Genomic DNA, 19,133 nt, shown 5'->3' on the forward strand with positions numbered 1-19,133 from the left:
TCGCTATCGACCCACTAGGGTCAAATATAGTTAGATAACGCCCTGAGCCGAGGTTCGCGCCCAAATGGGCACTCTCAGGCCTGTTGTCTTAAACGTTGTACCGGGTGAGAGTCTTCAGCGCTCCCTATTTTTCCGGCCAAGTAGTTAATGCCACCTGCGGCGAATCTACAATAATGACTTATTGTAGATTCGCCGCAAAAAAAATGATTTTCTTTGACAAAACCTGATCCCAACTTTTTCTGGGTTGACTGACTTGTCTATTTGTAGAATGTGTTTTTTTTTAATAATGCGATTACGAAGTTTTTTATTATAAGTAGGTAGCCGATATGTGGCTATATCAGGCACTCCTCGCTTGAGAAGTAAACCTGTGACACACAGGACCAAAGTAACCGTCACTTCCGATTTCACGATCACACCTTTCATCCCCAACCTGGCTCATAAATCAATTCCCGCCAACTTAACTTCTTTTATAACAAATTAAATAAGCTATTAAAGTTACCGGCCACATAACTGCCGTTCGATCTAAAGTTACATCCCCCCAAATAGGGGTTGAGGGGGCAAAAAGGGGCCAAGGACCAATATAAAGTTTGCGCGACAAATGGTCGTCCGGAGATTAATCTTTGGTAACGGCAGTTTAGTTAGACATTTTGTTTTACCTATAAAGTATGAAGAGTTTAAAGATTAAAAGTCAGATTTCCTTAATCGGCTTTAACCGGCCGTGGAGATTATTATAATAACCAGAAATGCCTCAGGTGCCAACATAATGGGCGTAGAAAGTGCTACGTGCTACGGCGTAGCACATAGCTACGTGATAGAGTGCTTCGACTAAAATTGAGTAGTAATTCATTACATAGGTACCACCTTCATAACTTTGAATGCTTTTTACAGACGCACCTTTTAGTAGAACACAATGTTATTTGATTGATTCTTTGGTAGATTTATAACTACTTAACCAGATTTGTTTAGTCAGATAATCATATCACTAAAACCGGACCCGAGTTATAATTATTTACCTACATAGTTATGATCCACCCACATATAATTGTGTTACGGTATATAATTATATTCTTAGGAATATAACTATATGTTACTGCGAAGTATACGATAATACATAGTCACGCGCCAGTGGGTATTGGTATTAGGGTGGGAGGAACAAGGCAATATATTTTATTACATACACACATACATAAACTCACTCCTATTTACATTAACGCATATTTATGAAACACGACGTTCGTGCCTCACCCAACAGGGTCCACATAATACCAGCGTCGTGGTTCACGCCGCGACTTGTGCTGAGTGAGGCCCTTTTATCTCAGGACGTCCACCACCACCTTATGATCATTGTAATTAACATCCTCCTATGCTTTTTGTATTTGTTTTGTGATAAATTTTAAGTGATGTTATTGTCTTGTTTTTGTGTGTGGCGTACTTTTATAATAAACATTTCTATTCTATTCTATTTCCCGCCAGGATAAGCGGACACTATGGGATTCCATTTGCTTCGATCCTGTCACACTTCTCTTGCTTCCTCCACATTCATCAATCGTTTCATACACGCAAGCTGGTTCAGAGTAGATCGTACTAAACCTTTTCTTAGACATCTCCAATATTTTATTATGTAATTAATATACTTACTTATTTAATACACAACATAATGTAAATCCTTTTATTAAACTTTCACAAGAATAATGTTAATATAGGGTGTTAGTGACATCGTAACAAAAACTTTGAGGGATGATTCAGACCATGATTCTGAGTTGATATCAAGTGGAATTTTCCGTCGCAAAAGTGTGAAACAGACAATATTAAAAAAAACATAATTTACATTAATTTTCCGACAGGAAATTCCACTTGATATCAACGTAGGATCATGGTCTGAACCATCCCGCTCAGTATTCGTTACGGTGTCACTAACACCCGTACCTATTTGTAACAGGTATATGTACTTGTACGGGAAAATTCCACTTGATATTAACTCGGAATCATGGTCTGAATCATCCCCCTTAGTATTCGTTACGATGTCACTAACACCCTGTATTATGTAATGATCTATATGATTGAAAGCATTATGTTTTTCTGAAGATATATTAGTTGAGCTATAAATCATCCTATATCCTTATTGAAGTTGTCTGGACGCGCTCCAAATATCGGATTTGCTTACTAAGAGTTAAGGCTATGTCCAACCTACCCACATTAATAGCGGAAACAGAAACGGTCGCGGGCGCAGGGACATCAAACTGCAAGTGAGACAGAAAATCCGCGCGCACCCCCTTACTCACGGCTTACGGCCATTTAGAGCTTCCGGCCAAGTAGTTAATGCCGTTTGCGGCAAATCGTCAAAAAATGAAAAGGCCTTTTAGACTAAAGTACCACACCCCGGAGACTTCATATAAAAATCTCATTGCTTGCCGTGTGTCACCTAATAAGTGCGAGTGAGACAATGTCCGCGCGCTCTCTCCCTTACTCCTTAGTGCAGACTAAAGTAAAACCCAGTGGGGTAAAAGTTGGTCGTCTGTTTTTCCAACTCGTTATAATCTGAGATTCTTCAAGGCTAGAGTGAATGGGCATTTGTTAGGTAAGCATGATCCATCCACATTGTCACTTCCATCAGGTAAGATCAACAGTTTATTATCTAAAAATACAGCTGGTTGTAGGTAAATCAAGGATCCACAAACTATAATAAGCAATATTTAATTAATGTAATGGTCAAGTTCATGATCCTCCTGCCCTTATCCCATTCCAAATGGATTCGGCACAACATGTATTCCTCTTCCATACATCTCTGTCAACGGCCTCCGTGGTCCGGAGGTCCCGGGTTCGATTCCCGGTGAGAACATATCATAAAAAATACTTTGTGGTCCCTAGTTTGGTTAGGATATTACAGGCTGATCACCTGATTGGCCGAAAGTAAGATTTTCCGTGCTTCGGAAGGCACGTTAAGCCGTTTGTTCCGGTTAATACTTACCGATGTAAGTAAGTAGTCGTTACATGAGCCATGTCAGGGGCCTTTGGCGGCTCAATAGTAACCCTGACACCTCACAACCCACACGATAGAAGAGTAAACTATTATAAGTTTTATCTTTCCGCGTCCGCTTGCTAATGCAAAAAGGTCTTTAGCGGGTGGTTTTGTGCCTAACAATTTAGACCTTTTTGTAGACAAGATTTATACTAAGTGTCCAAGCATGGACGATGAGGGGTCTGAGGAGAGGCGCGCGGGCAATACGCAAGTTGATTGACGTCGCCCCCACCTCGGGTCATTCGCCACATTCCATTTGTCTTGGAGACCGCACGTCATACATATTTTTTGTAAAATTAAAATAATAAAGTATAAGTACATTGAAGCTTAAAAGTATTTTCTTTCCAACACGAAGCCTGAACAATTGGCGACCGTGTAAAATAATAAGAAAACTGCAAGTCGGAAATATAAGTGGAAGCTCGGGTATAATTAAAACTACATAATTGTTGTACCTGACGGCGATGCATCGAGCTATATCTAAAAGGAATTGGACTAATTTGGAAATTGAAATCTACTGAAGAATTTGAAGAGCAGTGCTGCTACCTACAAGGAGGGCCAACCTTTATCTATGGGCCAAAATTGTTGTTACATGAAGAATCGTGAAGTGTACCTAACGCCCGTGTCAGGAGGTCAAACCGAGGGAAGTACGCTCGTTCCGTTTTTTTTTTCATTTCCACTCCAAATTCCCCCTTTATTTGTGTGAACAAAGTTGATCTTTAAAAGTTAAAATATATTTAATTAAAAAAAAATAAACGATTTAAGTACAGTGCTTTGTTGGAAATACCAATGTGGTGACGTCAGTGGTCATTTGAGGCCAAAACTTTAAGCGAATTATTTGCTATCTTCGTTAATCACTATTAGTGTCTGTCTATACTAAAGTCAGAATTACATAAATAAGTCTTACTTTAAAGAAGAAGTAAAGGAATGATACGTTTTGCTAACATTTTTTAAGTAGGTACTCATACCCAATGCTACGTGGATGTGCTGAATATACCTATAACATATTTAGTATTGTGCTACATAGCTTAAAAATATAGTATTAGATTCCGTATTCAACGCAATTATAATAGAATAAACTTCTTATTGTATATATTTGATACTTAAATACTCATCTTTACTGGTGCATTTTGTATAGGGTCCTGCATAAAGATTTTACTACTAGCTTTTGCCCGCGACTTCGTCCGCGTGGCGTGTTATATAAGAGAGAGATCTTTGTGTGTGTGGGAGTGCATACTTATTATGCAGTTTAGATTTATTCATACAATTTTTTTCCCAATAACTCCCATTTTTCAAAATACAGCCAAAAATAAACTTTATATTTACTAAGGTATGCATGCATGCTAGATTGAATCAATTGATTGAATTGATTTTTTTTTAATTGATTGTTCATTGAGTTTTAATTTTAATACACACTTCCTCTCTTCCCTTCAACGTTGCTGTGCCCTACAGGGTCCATGTTTTAGTTCCTATGCCTATGTAACACCCCATTGTACTACATGGAATGCAATAAATAATTTAATTGAATTGAAAACATCTATCTTACGCGGTTTCGATTTTTTCATACAAATGTTTTTTCCCCGCTAAGTCCCGTTTCCGTGGGAATTTTGCAATATCCTGTTGCAACTAAGCTTTAAGTTAACTAAGGTACCTGCATGCCAAATTTCAAGCGTCTAACTTAAGCGGTTTAGATTTTTCATACAAAAAGATTTTCCCGCTAATTTCCGTTCCCGTGGGAATTCCGGGAATTCCTTTCTTAGTGCACCTCTACGGTACCTAAGCTATGTCCCTTCCAAATTTCAAATGCCCACGTTTAGCCGTTCAGGCTATGCGTTGATATGTCAGTCACTGAGTCAGTCAGTTTCTCCCTTTATTTAGATTTGATTTTTTCATACAAATGTTTTTTCCCGCTAACTACCGTTCCCGTGGGAATTTTGTAATATCCTGTTGCAACTAAGCTTTAAGTTTACTAAAGTACCTGCATGCCAAATTTCAAACGTCTAACTTGAGTGGTTTAGATTTTTCATACAAAAGGATTTTCCCGCTAATTCCCGTTCCCGTAGGAATTTCGGGAATTCCTTCCTTAGTGCACCTCTACGGTACCTAAGGTACCTGCATGACAAATTTCAAACGTCTAACTTGAGTGGTATAGATTTTTCATACAAAAGGATTTTCCCGCTAATTCCCGTTCTCGTAGGAATTTCGGGAGTTCCTGTCTTAGTGCACCTCCACGGTACCTAAGGTACCTGCATGACAAATTTCAAACGTCTAACTTGAGTGGTTTAGATTTTTCATACAAAAGGATTTTCCCGCTAATTTCCGTTCCCGTGAGAATTTCGGGAATTACTTTCTTAGTGTACCTCTACGGTATGTAAAGGTACCTGCATGCCAAATTTCAAACGTCTAACTTGAGTGGTTTAGATTTTTCATACAAAAGGATTTTCCCGCTAATTGCCGTTCCCGTGGGAATTTCGGGAATTCCTTTCTTAGTGTACCTCTACGGTATGTAAAGGTACCTGCATGCCAAATTTCAATCATCTAACTTGAGTGGTTTAGATTTTTCATACAAAAGGATTTTCCCGCTAATTCCCGTTCCCGTAGGAATTTCGGGAATTCCTTCCTTAGTGCACCTCTACGGTACTTAAGGTATCTGCATGCCAAATTTCAAACGTCTAACTTGAGTGGTTTAGATTTTTCATACAAAAGGATTTTCCCGCTATTTTCCGTTCCCGTGAGAATTTCGGGAATTCCTTTCTTAGTGTACCTCTACGGTATGTAAAGGTACCTGCATGCCAAATTTCAAACGTCTAACTTGAGTGGTTTAGATTTTTCATACAAAAGGATTTTCCCGCTAATTCCCGTTCCCGTAGGAATTTCGGGAATACCTTCCTTAGTGCACCTCCACGGTACCTAAGGTATCTGCATGCCAAATTTCAAACGTCTAACTTGAGTGGTTTAGATTTTTCATACAAAAGGATTTTCCCGCTAATTTCCGTTCCCGTGAGAATTTCGGGAATTCCTTTCTTAGTGTACCTGTACGGTACCTAAGGTACCTGCATGACAAATTTCAAACGTCTAACTTGAGTGGTTTAGATTTTTCATACAAAATGATTTTCCCGCTAATTCCTGTTCCCGTGAGAATTTTGGGAATTCCTTTCTTAGTGCACCTCTACGGTACCTATGGTACCTGCATGCCAAATTTCAAACGTCTAACTTGAGTGGTTTTGATTTTTCATACAAAAGGATTTTCCCGCTAATTGCCGTTCCCGTGGGAATTTCGGGAATTCCTTTCTTAGTGCACCTCTACGGTATCTAAGGTATCTGCATGCCAAATTTCAAACGTCTAACTTGAGTGGTTTAGATTTTTCATACAAAAGGATTTTCCCGCTAATTCCCGTTCCCGTGGGAATTTCGGGAATTCCTTTCTTAGTGTACCTCTACGGTATCTAAGGTACCTGCATGCCAAATTTCAAACGTCTAACTTGAGTGGTTTAGATTTTTCATACAAAAGGACTTTCCCGCTAATTCCCGTTCCCGTAGGAATTTCGGGAATTCCTTTCTTAGTGCACCTCTACGGTATCTAAGGTACCTGCATGCCAAATTTCAAATGTCTAACTTGAGCGGTTTAGATTTTTCATACAAAAGGATTTCCCTTCACTACTCTGCTCCTATTGATTGTAGCGTGATGAAAAGTATACTATAACCTGTCCAGGAGTGTGAAGAATAATTGTACCAAGTTTCATTAAAATCCGTCCAGTAGTTTTTGTTTCTATAAGGAACATACAGACAGACAGACAGACAGACAGACAGACAGACAGACAGACAGACAGACAAAAATTTTACTGATTGCATTTTTGGCATCAGTATCGACCACTTATCACCCCCTGATAGTTATTTTGAAATAGTATTTTATGCAACAGTTGTATAAGAAGGGTCAAAAAATGCGAGTGGCGTGAGTTGCGATGTGAGCCTTGGCGAACATCGCAATAAGAGACGCCACGAGCATTTTTTGACCTAGTTATACAACGTTGCATACAATACTTTTTCTACGACGACGTAATTTTAAATGAAACACAAAAATTTTCCAATTTACTTTCCAACGCGCGGGAAAATGGCGGCAAATGTATACTTTTTTTTATAGTATATCTATGGCACCAAACAAAGTAAAGGTGCCAGTTTCCAGGTCAAAAAAAAAAAAACAACAACAATGCTTTTTTGGCGACATTATAGTACAGTTACACTTTGTAAACAATGCTTTTATAGGCCATAGAGCGTACACTTTTTCAAAGAGTTTAATTATGTATGTACTTATATTAGACTTTTTGGTTATTTAAATGCCAGATTAAAGTAGAGGAGTAGAAAAAAATATTTAATGTACAGAATTGACCTCTCTACAGATTTATTATAAGTATAGATGAAGTACTCTTAACCAACAACATATTTATATTTGAATAAAGATTAATATTATTATGTTGATACAACTTAAACAAATTATTTCGACCAAATTTGGTACCATAAAAACGGTCATTGTGACTAAACCTTAAAAGATAGACATATACCGTCGCGGACTTTTTTTTAGATCATGTATAGAGGAATAATTCTTTCATACATATTTTTTGTGTATCTTGAACCGTTTTCGCAGCGCACGCAAAGAAAGCCTTCAAAAATGAATAATTTTCCCCGTTTTTTACACATTTACCGCTCTGTCTTTGCTCCTATTGGTCATAGCGTAATGTTATTTAGCCTATAGCCTTCCTCGATAAATGGACTATCCAACAAAAAAAGAATTATTCAAATCGCACCAGTAGTTTCGGAGATTAGCGCGTTCAAACAAACAAACAAACAAACAAACTCTTCAGCTTTATAATATTAGTATAGATATCATCGCAAGTACATAACAAGTGTACACATAAATATCACACTACATGCCTACTTGTCTACTCCTCTGCTTTAGGCTATCTTTATAACAATTCCAGGGTACAAACTGGCTAGTGTCCCGGTGAAGACTAGCAGTGCGATCGAGCCGGTTATCAGTTACCATTGCATCAGCTGAGCGGCTATTGTGTTGCATTCACGGTCACGGAGCATAGAAGTACCTATAAGCGGCCAGACGCGAGTGGAGGACGTAAACAACATTTGGGTTCGATGCACAATTTATTTACCTGGTTCATTGTTGTGTTTTATTGAGTTTAGTGTGTTCTTATCTATATTTTAGAACATAGTTGGTGACGTAGGACTACTTCTTTGCCGTGCGTAAACAATAGAAAAAATGATAAGCGACGAGAAATATGCTCAGTTAATTAGAAAGCGAGGGACTATCAAGGGACGAATAACAAAGTTAGATCAACACGTGCAAATATATATGGAAATTGACGTTAAAAAACTAGATAGTATACAAGTTAAGGAGTTACAAAAGCGTTTAGATAAGTGTTCAGAGTTGTCTGTGGAGTATGAAGAACTGCAAAAACAAATTGAGGATAATTGTGAGAATGATGCTGAAACTCAGGAGCAACTTAATGACAGGGATTCATTCGAAACACAAATAATCCATATACAATCAGTTTTGCAGGATATAATTGAAAGGTACATGCGTGAGCATTCTAGAGGGGATGGGTGTCCCTCAGAAGCACAGGTGACCTCATGTTCTCATTCTCACCACGGTAATATGCACTCAATTAAATTACCAACAATTAATTTGCCCGCTTTCGATGGATCCTACCTAAAATGGCTCGAGTTTCGTGATACATTCCAATCTCTAATAAGTTCAAACGAATCAATCCCCGCCATTAATAAGTTTCATTACCTTCGTTCCTCTTTGAATGGGGAGGCAAGTGAGGTAATTAGGTCATTAGAGTTCACGTCTGCAAATTACAAAGTAGCTTGGGACTTATTGTGGGCTCGGTATGATAACAAGAATGTACTTGTAAACAATCATTTAAAGGCGTTGTTTACGATTGGTTCGATGAATAAAGAATGTCATAAATCCTTGCGTTCCTTCGTAGATAATGTTACAAAGAATTTACGAGCACTAAATACTCTTGGTCAACCGACTGAACATTGGGATTGTTTGATTATTTTTATGGTTTCAGCGAAATTAGATTCCACCACGAATAGAAAGTGGGAAGAACACAAAAATAACTTAACACATTTGCCCACATTGGATGAGTTTTACACGTTTATCAGAAATCGTGCTGACATTTTAGAGTCGACTGCGCTATTGAGAAGCGACAAGGGAATGAATACGAGTTACAATACGAATAAAAACAATTTTAATAAGATACAAAATAACTACGATAAATATAATAAAACAAATTTCTTTGTCACAACGACAGAAAATACAGCAGAATTTTTGTGTTTGTTTTGTAACACACAGGGGCATCGTATTTATGATTGCGAGAAATTTAAAAATGTAAATATTCAGGATCGACTGAAGGAGGTTGTCAGGTTGAGGTTGTGTTCTAATTGCCTGCGGGAAGGACATAAGGCCTTTCATTGCCGCCTTAGGGGATGTTGTAAAATCTGTAAAAAGAAGCATAATACTCTATTGCACATGCAAAAGGGTAATACGGTTCAAAATAATATAAATACAAGCTTACCTGTAGCTTCAGCCCCCGCCCCCGCGCCCACTTCCGCGCCTGCCGCGCTTCCGGTCTCCATGTCAGCTGTGTCTGTCAGTCAAGTCTTACTGTGTACTGCGGTCGTGCAAGTCGTTAATGAACTAAATAATCAGACTTACCTAGCACGCGCGCTCCTCGACACAGGCAGCCAGTCTTCTTTTATAACAGAGCAGCTGAAAATGAAAGTAGGGCTTTCTTCGGAACATACTAAGCCTCTACGCTACGCATTGCAGGTATCAATAACCTGATGTTTGATATTACAGAACGATGTGAACTTAAAATAAAATCAGTGACAAGTTCTTTTGAAATAAATTTGAAATGCTTAGTTGTTCCTCAGATTACGGGAACTTTGCCTGGTTCGCCTGTTAATATCCATGAGTTAAACTTACCTGAAAATATTGAGCTTGCAGACCCGAACTTTTATCAACCAGCACAGATAGATATTCTCTTAGGAGCTGATGTTTATTGGGATATTGTTGGATGCAAACGTCTCACGCTAGGGGTAGGTAAACCAATATTACAGATGTCTGAACTTGGGTGGTTGGTCAGTGGCCCAATGGGGAACGGTAACCCCAGCCACGTGACATGTAATTTTACTAAGCAAATGCATGACGATTTACAACGATTCTGGGAGGTGGATGAAATTCACCATTCTTCAAAGCCTTCTCTCTCGCCTGAAGAAAGGTTATGTGATCAACATTTTACAGAAAACGTTGAACGTCTTCCTAGTGGTAGGTTTTCAGTAAAAATACCGCTTAAAGAGTCTCCGCGAGCTGCACTTGGTGATTCATATTATTTAGCCAAAAAACGATTAATGAATTTAGAAAGTAAATTTCGAAAAAATCCGCAATTAAAAGAAAAATATACTGAATTCATAAATGAATACCAAAGTCTAGGTCATTTAAATGAAATAGAGCGGCCCGAATTCGGTTATTATTTACCGCATCATGCAGTACTGCGCGAAAAGAGTGAGACGACAAAATTGCGGGTCGTATTTGATGCTTCGGCCAAAACGACAACCGGAAAGTCACTAAATGATATACAGTATGTAGGTCCAGTCGTGCAAGACGACCTAATCGCTATTTTATTGCGTTTTCGTACTTATAAATATGTAGTTACAGGGGACATACAAAAAATGTATCGACAAATTGAAGTCGATAAGTCACAGCGCCATCTTCAACTTATCTTGTGGAGAAATGACTTGTCCCAACCTATCAAGGTCATGCAGCTCAATACTGTCACCTATGGGACAGCTTCTGCGCCTTTTTTGAGCACAAGGTGCCTTCTTCAACTGGCTCGTGAATGTTCTAATGCTAGGATTGCAAATATTATTGAGCATGACATTTACATGGATGATTTAAATACCGGGTGCCAGTCTGAAGAGGAGATTAAAGTTATTTTGGATGGTGTAACTAAGGTGTTATCATCAGCGTGCTTGCCTTTACATAAAATTCGCACAAACTGTCCCAAGGTGTTTCAGGATGAAACCACCTCTGAAACATTAGATCTGTGCAAACAGTCTACTGTTTTAGGGCTAAATTGGTCGCCTACACCGGACGTACTCCATTTTCTCGTGGATATGAAAACAAACAAAAAGATTACAAAGCGAACTATCGTATCATTAACATGTATGATTTTTGACCCCTTAGGGTTGTTATGTGCATGTGTAATCAAGGCAAAAATTCTTTTGCAGCTGCTCTGGAGTGAGAAGTTGGGCTGGGATGATTTAGTGCCAGAAAGCATTGTCCAGCGTTGGACTAAGTTGTCAGACAATTTAAGTGTTCTATCAAGAATAACGTTGCCGCGAAAGGTTATTTGTGATTATCCAATTTCAATTCAATTGCACTGTTTTGTGGATGCGTCACAAGAGGCGTATGGCGCATGCGTCTATTTACGTTCGGTTGACAAAAATACCGGTGTAATGGTCAGGTTGTTATGTGCTAAGGCTAGGGTTGCACCCCTGAAGGCTATGACCATACCCCGCCTAGAGTTGAGCGGTGCGCTGCTCGGAGCTCAACTGTCGATTAAAGTACTTCAGTCCACAAGGTTACACATTCAACATAAATATATTTGGACCGACTCGACGGTTGTGCTGGGATGGATTAAATCTACACCAAAACTACTAAAAACTTTCGTGGCAAATAGAGTAATTGAAATCAATGAACTCACCCAAGGGTTCTCGTGGAGACACGTACCAACCGATTTGAATCCTGCGGATCTGGCTTCCAGGGGTGTAGACCCTCAGCGTCTGCAGGCCGAATCTTTGTGGTGGGAAGGACCTTCCTTTCTAAGGAAGGATCATTTAGACTGGCCACAACAACAACTAAATTCATCGATTGATTTACCTGAACTAAAAGTTTATTTACAGGTTGCAACGGCTACAGATTCTTCTACCAAAAATTCATTCATTGAATTTTCTAAATTTTCAAATTCAAGTCGTTTAACGCCGGTTAAGAGTCGTTTAATGGCATACGTTTTGCGATTCGTAACAAATTGTAGAGAAAATAATAAAATTAGTGGCAGTTTAAAAACAAATGAGATACAAAATTCTTTAAAGGTTTTAATTAAACTTTCTCAACAAGAGACTTTCCAAGATGAACTTTGCACTCTATCAAAGAACCAACCTTTAAACAAAAAATCTAAATTGTTATCGTTTGCACCGTTTATTGATGCTGATGGTGTTTTAAGGATTGGTGGTCGATTGCAGAATTCACCTTTTAATTATAATAAAAGGCATCCTGTTTTATTAAGCTCTAAACATGATTTCACTAAATTATTATTACGTCATGAGCATAATCGTTTATTTCATGCAGGCCCACAGCTACTCCTGTCCTCTTTTCGCGAGGAATATTGGCCTATTGGAGGCAGAGACTTGGCTCGTGCAGTTGTTAAAAAATGCGTTATCTGCACTCGCTACCGTGGGAAGACCTTGCAACCACAGATGGGTAGCTTACCTGCAGTTAGAACACAACCTACTTTTCCATTTTATTCGACGGGAACTGATTTCGCGGGACCATTCCTAATTTCTAGTAAGAAAGGTAGAGGTAATCGTATTTTGAAATGCTATCTTTGTTTGTTCGTCTGCCTTAATACTCGAGCAGTGCACTTAGAGGTCGTCAGTGACCTCAGCACTCAAGCTTTTATTTTATGTTTGCGCAGGTTTGTGTCGCGAAGAGGTAGGCCGAATGTCATTTTATGCGATAACGGCACCAATTTTGTCGGTGCCAATAATGAACTGGGTAAAGTTTTGCGCTCCAGTCGTGACTCCGTCTTAGATTTTGCTAGTTCCGAAAAAATTACATTTCGGTTCAATCCGGCTTATTCGCCCCATTTCGGGGGTATTTGGGAGGCTGGCGTCAAAGCAGCTAAATTTCATATGAAAAGAATAGCAGGGAACGCTTCTCTTACCTTTGAGGAATTAACCACGTTGTTCACACAGATAGAGGCGATCCTTAATTCACGTCCACTTTCACCCTTGTCATCTGATCCTCTTGATTTAAGCCCTTTAACTCCCGGGCACTTCCTGATCGGGCGACCACTGATGTCGGTGCCCACTCTAGCAGCGGAAGAGAGTAAAACCAGCTACCATACCATCGAGAGAATACGTAAAGAATTCTGGGAAAGATGGCGCAAAGAATTTATTGCAGAATTACAGCAGCGTTCTAAATGGAAATGCACTAATACCGAACCCAAAGATGGAGACATGGTAATTATTAAGGAAGACAACCTACCTCCTCAACGTTGGCGTCTGGGACGTATCACTCGATTGCTAACTGGATCTGACAAAATATGTCGAGTTGCTGACATTTATACTGCAAGAGGGACTATACGTCGAGCTATTCATAACGTCGTGCGACTACCTCTTGAGGATGAACCAGAAGTTGAAAGCTAGCTCTTTCAAGGCCGGGAAGATGTCCAAGCATGGACGATGAGGGGTCTGAGGAGAGGCGCGCGGGCAATACGCAAGTTGATTGACGTCGCCCCCACCTCGGGTCATTCGCCACATTCCATTTGTCTTGGAGACCGCACGTCATACATATTTTTTGTAAAATTAAAATAATAAAGTATAAGTACATTGAAGCTTAAAAGTATTTTCTTTCCAACACGAAGCCTGAACACTAAGTTTTTGCTTGGAAACAGTTACACAGTGTGGTGATATTTCAAACTTTTCACCAAAAGGCCGGTTACAATTTTAACTTGTCACAGTCTTGACGGCCGTGTTCTAATTATTATGTAGTGTTCTCTCTTCCGTAAACTTTTTTATATTACCTATGGTAGCTTGTCATCACCACCAGCCCATTAACGTCCCCACTGTAGGGGCACGGGCCTTCTCTATCGATGGATAGGGAGATCGGGCCTTAACCTCTCATATGCCGAGATACGAGACACAATAGATTTTACATTGTGTCTGGTTGAGATCCGCGTTCCGGCGTTTAAGGGGTTAAACCACCACGCGGGCCCAGTGCGGATTGGTGGTTATTAACGACTGCTAATGCAACCGAGGAGGAGCTCGAGATGAAAACTTTTTTTTTTGTAGTCACCCATTCTATGACCGGCCTTTGCGAAAGTTGCTTAACTTCAACAATCGCAGATCGCAGAATTGATGTGTGGTAGCTTGTAATTAGCCTTTATTTATTATTAAGATTCTGATTTGTGTAAATAATGTTGTAAGCTCTCCGAATAAAATAAAATCAAATAGAACATTGGTCTGTCGATCTGGAGGTGCCGGGTTCGATTCCAGGTCCAGTTGTTCGTACTGTAACCGAATAAAAAACAGGCAAATATGATCAGCTGCTTATCTTCCCTGATAAGTACGTCGTAAAAACCGACAGAGGAATTGCGACTTTTCTTGTTAGAAAAGTTGTTATTGTTGTCAGTCGGATTGTCCGAATTATGGACTTGAGTACATACGAGTGTACTGTATCTTTCGTCCATGTGTGTAAAACTTGTTTTGTGTGGTGTGTGCAATTAAGTATATTGTATTGTATTGTACTTAATTCTCCGATACCGACCCCGCCGGCGTGGTCGACGATTTCCCTCAATCAGCGCTTATCGCTTTCGACCCACTAGGGTCGATTAATTCTTTCAAATATAGTTCCTCTCAGACGACGCCCTGACCCGAGGTTCGCATCCAACTGGGCACCCTCAGCCCTGATTTCTTAAACGTTGTACCGGGTGAGAGCCTTCAGCGCTCCCCATTTGTGCGGCCAAGTAGTTAATGCCATCTGCGGCAAATCTACAATAAGTCATGTCATAAAAAAAATATTCTTAATTCATCTTGTCATGGATGTAAGTACTTCTGAACACCCCAATTGGAATATAGTCATGAACTTATGTTTTTTCCCTCTTCTCAGAAGTAATAATAATAATAATTTATTACATAAAAGCTTTACAAGTATTTAAAAACTTAAGTTAATCTTATATACAAACAAGCTTGTGAACAACAACCTATATAATTAAGTTCCCTGCCATTCACACTAGGCGACCTGTGTTGTGAATGTCAGTGGTTCAGTGTCGGTGCAAATAGATTGTACGTAGGTGCTGCTGATTAGTTAATAAGTAGTCATGTGCAGTGCTTTTTCAATTATATATTGTAGTTACATGTATTTATTTATGTAAATGGAAAAACGATCTTTATATATTTTAGTGTGTGTGTGTGTGTGTGTGTGTGTGTGTGTGTGTGTGTGTTGAGTGTATGTGTTTGTTTGATATCTTTATTGGGTTTGATGTCTTTAGTGCGTATATAGTAATATTTTATAAAAGTATTTCTTCTGTTTTACTGTAATCCAGTGTCTGGAGCCAACATTTTAATTTCTTTTTAACGTCATATCTATTTCGATTATGTATTTTTAAGGTGTTATTTATTTTACTACTCAGGTAGTGCCTTAATATAAATGGAACATTATTAAACTAACCGTTTCAATAACTTGCATGGAACAAGCGTCGCATATAATTTACAATGGCATAATATAATACTCGTAATTACATCATAGTATAAAGTTTCTTGAGTATGTCTCGTAATAGGTACCCGGGGAACGCTTGACTTGAACGAGTGCAAGGGAAATGTACAGATTGCAAAAATGATACCTGATACCACGCCTGTACTTATAAAGGGTGAGGCTTCTTCTTCTATCGTGTGGGTTGTGAGGTGGCGTACCAATCTCATCAACCCGTCATAGTTACTATTGAGCCGCCAAAGGCCCCTGACATGACTCATATAACGACTACGTACTTATATCAGTAAGTAGTAACTGGGACCAACGGCTTAACGTGCCTTCCGAAGCACGGATCATCTCACTTTCGGACGATCAGGTGATCAGCCTGTAATGTCCTGACCAAACCAGGGACCACAAAGTAAGTTTTGTGATATATCCCCACCGGGAATCGAACCCAGGATCGTGAGCCCAACAAGATGGTCTCACGATGTTCGGCTCGCGTCGAGGGTGAGGCTGAAGTACATACATACATACATAAACTCACGCCCGTAATCCCTAATGGGGTGGGCAGAGCCACAAGTAATCAAAGACAACTTGCAGCCACTGTTGATACGAAGTCCAAAGATGGATATGATGAACCTTATGGTGATAAGGGATCAGCCTATCGCCCATAACATTAGTCCATCATGTTAGAGGACACAATCCCTCTGTCGGTTTTTACGACATGCCCGGGAAGAGAAGCAGCTGAACGTGTTCTATGTTTTTTATATGCTCCCAGAACAGCATAGAAGCTGAGGCTGAAGTGAATAGTATTATCTGCTTCTCGTCAGCAGTTTTGTTAGTTGATCACTTAGGTATCACTGAATGCGACTTCATGATTTTGAATTAATATTTGGATCGTAGACAATTGATATCACGTGGTTTCTAAGATGCCTATCCAGTGAATTGCAATAGGCTCGCCCCCTATTACATAAGAATTAAACATAGCTGGCGAGGAGTAGATGTATTTGCCTAATACTATAGACATCTGCCTACTCCTTTCGTGATACAGGCGTGATGCTATGTTTTAAGAAAGTTTTTAGTCTGACGGTGTGGTAGGAAGTGAAGTGAGCAATAAAAATCAGAATGAATTGCCGCCGTTTGCGTGCAGCACGCTAGCCGCCGGCGCAGGTAACATACTTGTCACTTGGATTAATTTAATTTAATATGTACTTACACTAGAGTAATATTAAAATCATAACATAAAGATAATAAAAAAAAATACACAGATAAAAACTATCATAACCTAACCTAAGAAAAAAGTAAAAACAAAAACATTACAAAATAGAAAAGCAATTTAATTTTGACATTTGCACTGTCGACAAATGTCCAATAGCAAAATTGCTTTTCTAGATGATGATTCAATGTGGCATTATAACTGCTCAGTTGTCCAGTTGGGTCGTGTAAAAGATAAATTATTAAATTGTCATTACTAAATAAAGACAGATCTAAAACTAACGAAAAACATTTTCTTTTTTCTTTTTAACTTATTTATGAATTTTAAACAAGAAATCCGTACTAATAAGTTACACATTTTGTCACGTTTCTCTATGATTACTTTTTCATAGTAATTTCGTGTTTGGACGTTTAGTAAAATGTAACTGATTTGACTAGTTGGAAACTAGGGTATTCAACAGAGGTATTGTACCTTTTCTAACATTCCTTTAAACATACATAAATAATCTACCTGGTCTACATACAGGGTGTTAATGACGTCGTAACGAAAACTTTGAGGGATGATTGAGACCATGATTCTGAGATGATATGAAATGGAATTTTCCGTCGCAAAAGTATGGAACAGAAAATAATAAAAAGAAAAACAAAAATTTTCATGAATTTTCCGACTGAAAATTCCACTTGATATCAACTCAGAATCATGGTCTGAATTATCCCCCTCAGTATTCGTTACGGTGTCACTAACACCCATACCTACTTGTATGGGTACAGTATGTACTTGTGCGGGGTGTAAGTGACATCGTAACGAATACTGAGGGGGATGAAACAGCTGATTATTCTGAGTTAATATCAAGTGGAATTTTTCATCGCAAAAGTATAGAATTGAAAATAATTTAAAAATACAAAAAAAAATCATGAATTTTGCGACGGAAAATTCCACTTGATATCAACTCAGAATCATGGTCTGAAACATCCCCCTCAGTATTCGTTACGATGTCACTAACACCCTGTATACATCCTACTGCTGGGCACAAACCTCCCCTGAATCAACCGGAGCATACGCCACCACGGCTTAAAGTGCCTTCCAAAGCACGGGATCATCTCACTTTTTTCAGACAATCAAGTGATTCAGCCTGCGATGACCAACAAAACAAAGTACTTACAGACTTACCAAGTGATTTCGATGTCTCCGTCGGGAATCGATCCCGGCTCTCCAGATCGTAAGCTCAACGCTCTAATCACTAGACCTTGAAGGCGATTATGGGCGACGGGCTGATCAAGTCACCATGATGTAAAACATAATAAAGTCAGGGAAATAACATGAAACTCTTTAGGGTTACATAATTGCCTGATACATCATTCATAGCAATGTTTACATCATACGTACAGCAATTATTTTTGCTCTTCCGTTATGCAATTTTGCATTTCTTTAATGATGTCCAGTGAAACAAGTCACGAATAAAATGAGAATATTTTTCCCTCGTGTTTAAATAGAGGACATATATAACTTCACGCCTGTCATCCTAATGAATGGGTAGGGCAGATGGCGTGGTCAGAATCAGAAGTAGTCAGAAAAATATAAGTTTATCCTGTAAATGTCTTGTAAAGTATGCAATAACACACACCCTGTCGCCCTGTCACCTTGTGTCTTGTTGTGTGTGTGTTGTGTGTATTTGTGTGTGTGGGTGTGTGTGTGTGTGTGTGTGTGTGTGTGTGTGTGTGTGTGTGTGTGTGTGTGTGTGTGTGTGTGTGTGTGTGTGTGTGTGTGTGTGTGTGTGTGTGTGTGTGTGTGTTACAATATTCCTACACGAACCGGGGATTATCTTTGGGTGCACTTCCATAATGCATACGGGGATAATCGCATCCGGTTGGTGTCTCACCACATTTAGAATACATAATTGTCTTAAGGGGCCTCTACGTGTTATTACTATTATATAATATAGTCCTGTGTACAATAACATCTTAAATAAATAAAATCCACTGGGCCGGAAACTACTTGGCCGGACCTGCTAACTCATCTGTAACGTCTCAAGAGACATCCATTAAGTTAATTGACAATAGATTTTTTAGGAATTCCCCGAACGGAAACTCGTTAGGACTTGCTGGTAATTTGTTCTTGGATTAGTTTGTTCCTGCCCCCGCGGCACAGCAACCGCATCACGCGCGGCGCGATTATATCGAAGACTTCGACCAAAATACGTACGACGTTTATTTGCGTAGATAGCATTGGCTGCTTCTATTGGTCGAAGCCCGCGTTACCAGTCGCGCCGAGCGCACGTTGCCGCGCTCGACGCGACTAGCGAGCTGTTCCCCGGGGGCTAATTTGCACTTTGTGGCTTAAAACAAACC

The sequence above is a fragment of the Pectinophora gossypiella genome, chromosome 13 (assembly GCF_024362695.1).
Source record: "Pectinophora gossypiella chromosome 13, ilPecGoss1.1, whole genome shotgun sequence".
In the NCBI taxonomy this organism is placed as follows: Eukaryota; Metazoa; Arthropoda; class Insecta; order Lepidoptera; family Gelechiidae; genus Pectinophora; species Pectinophora gossypiella.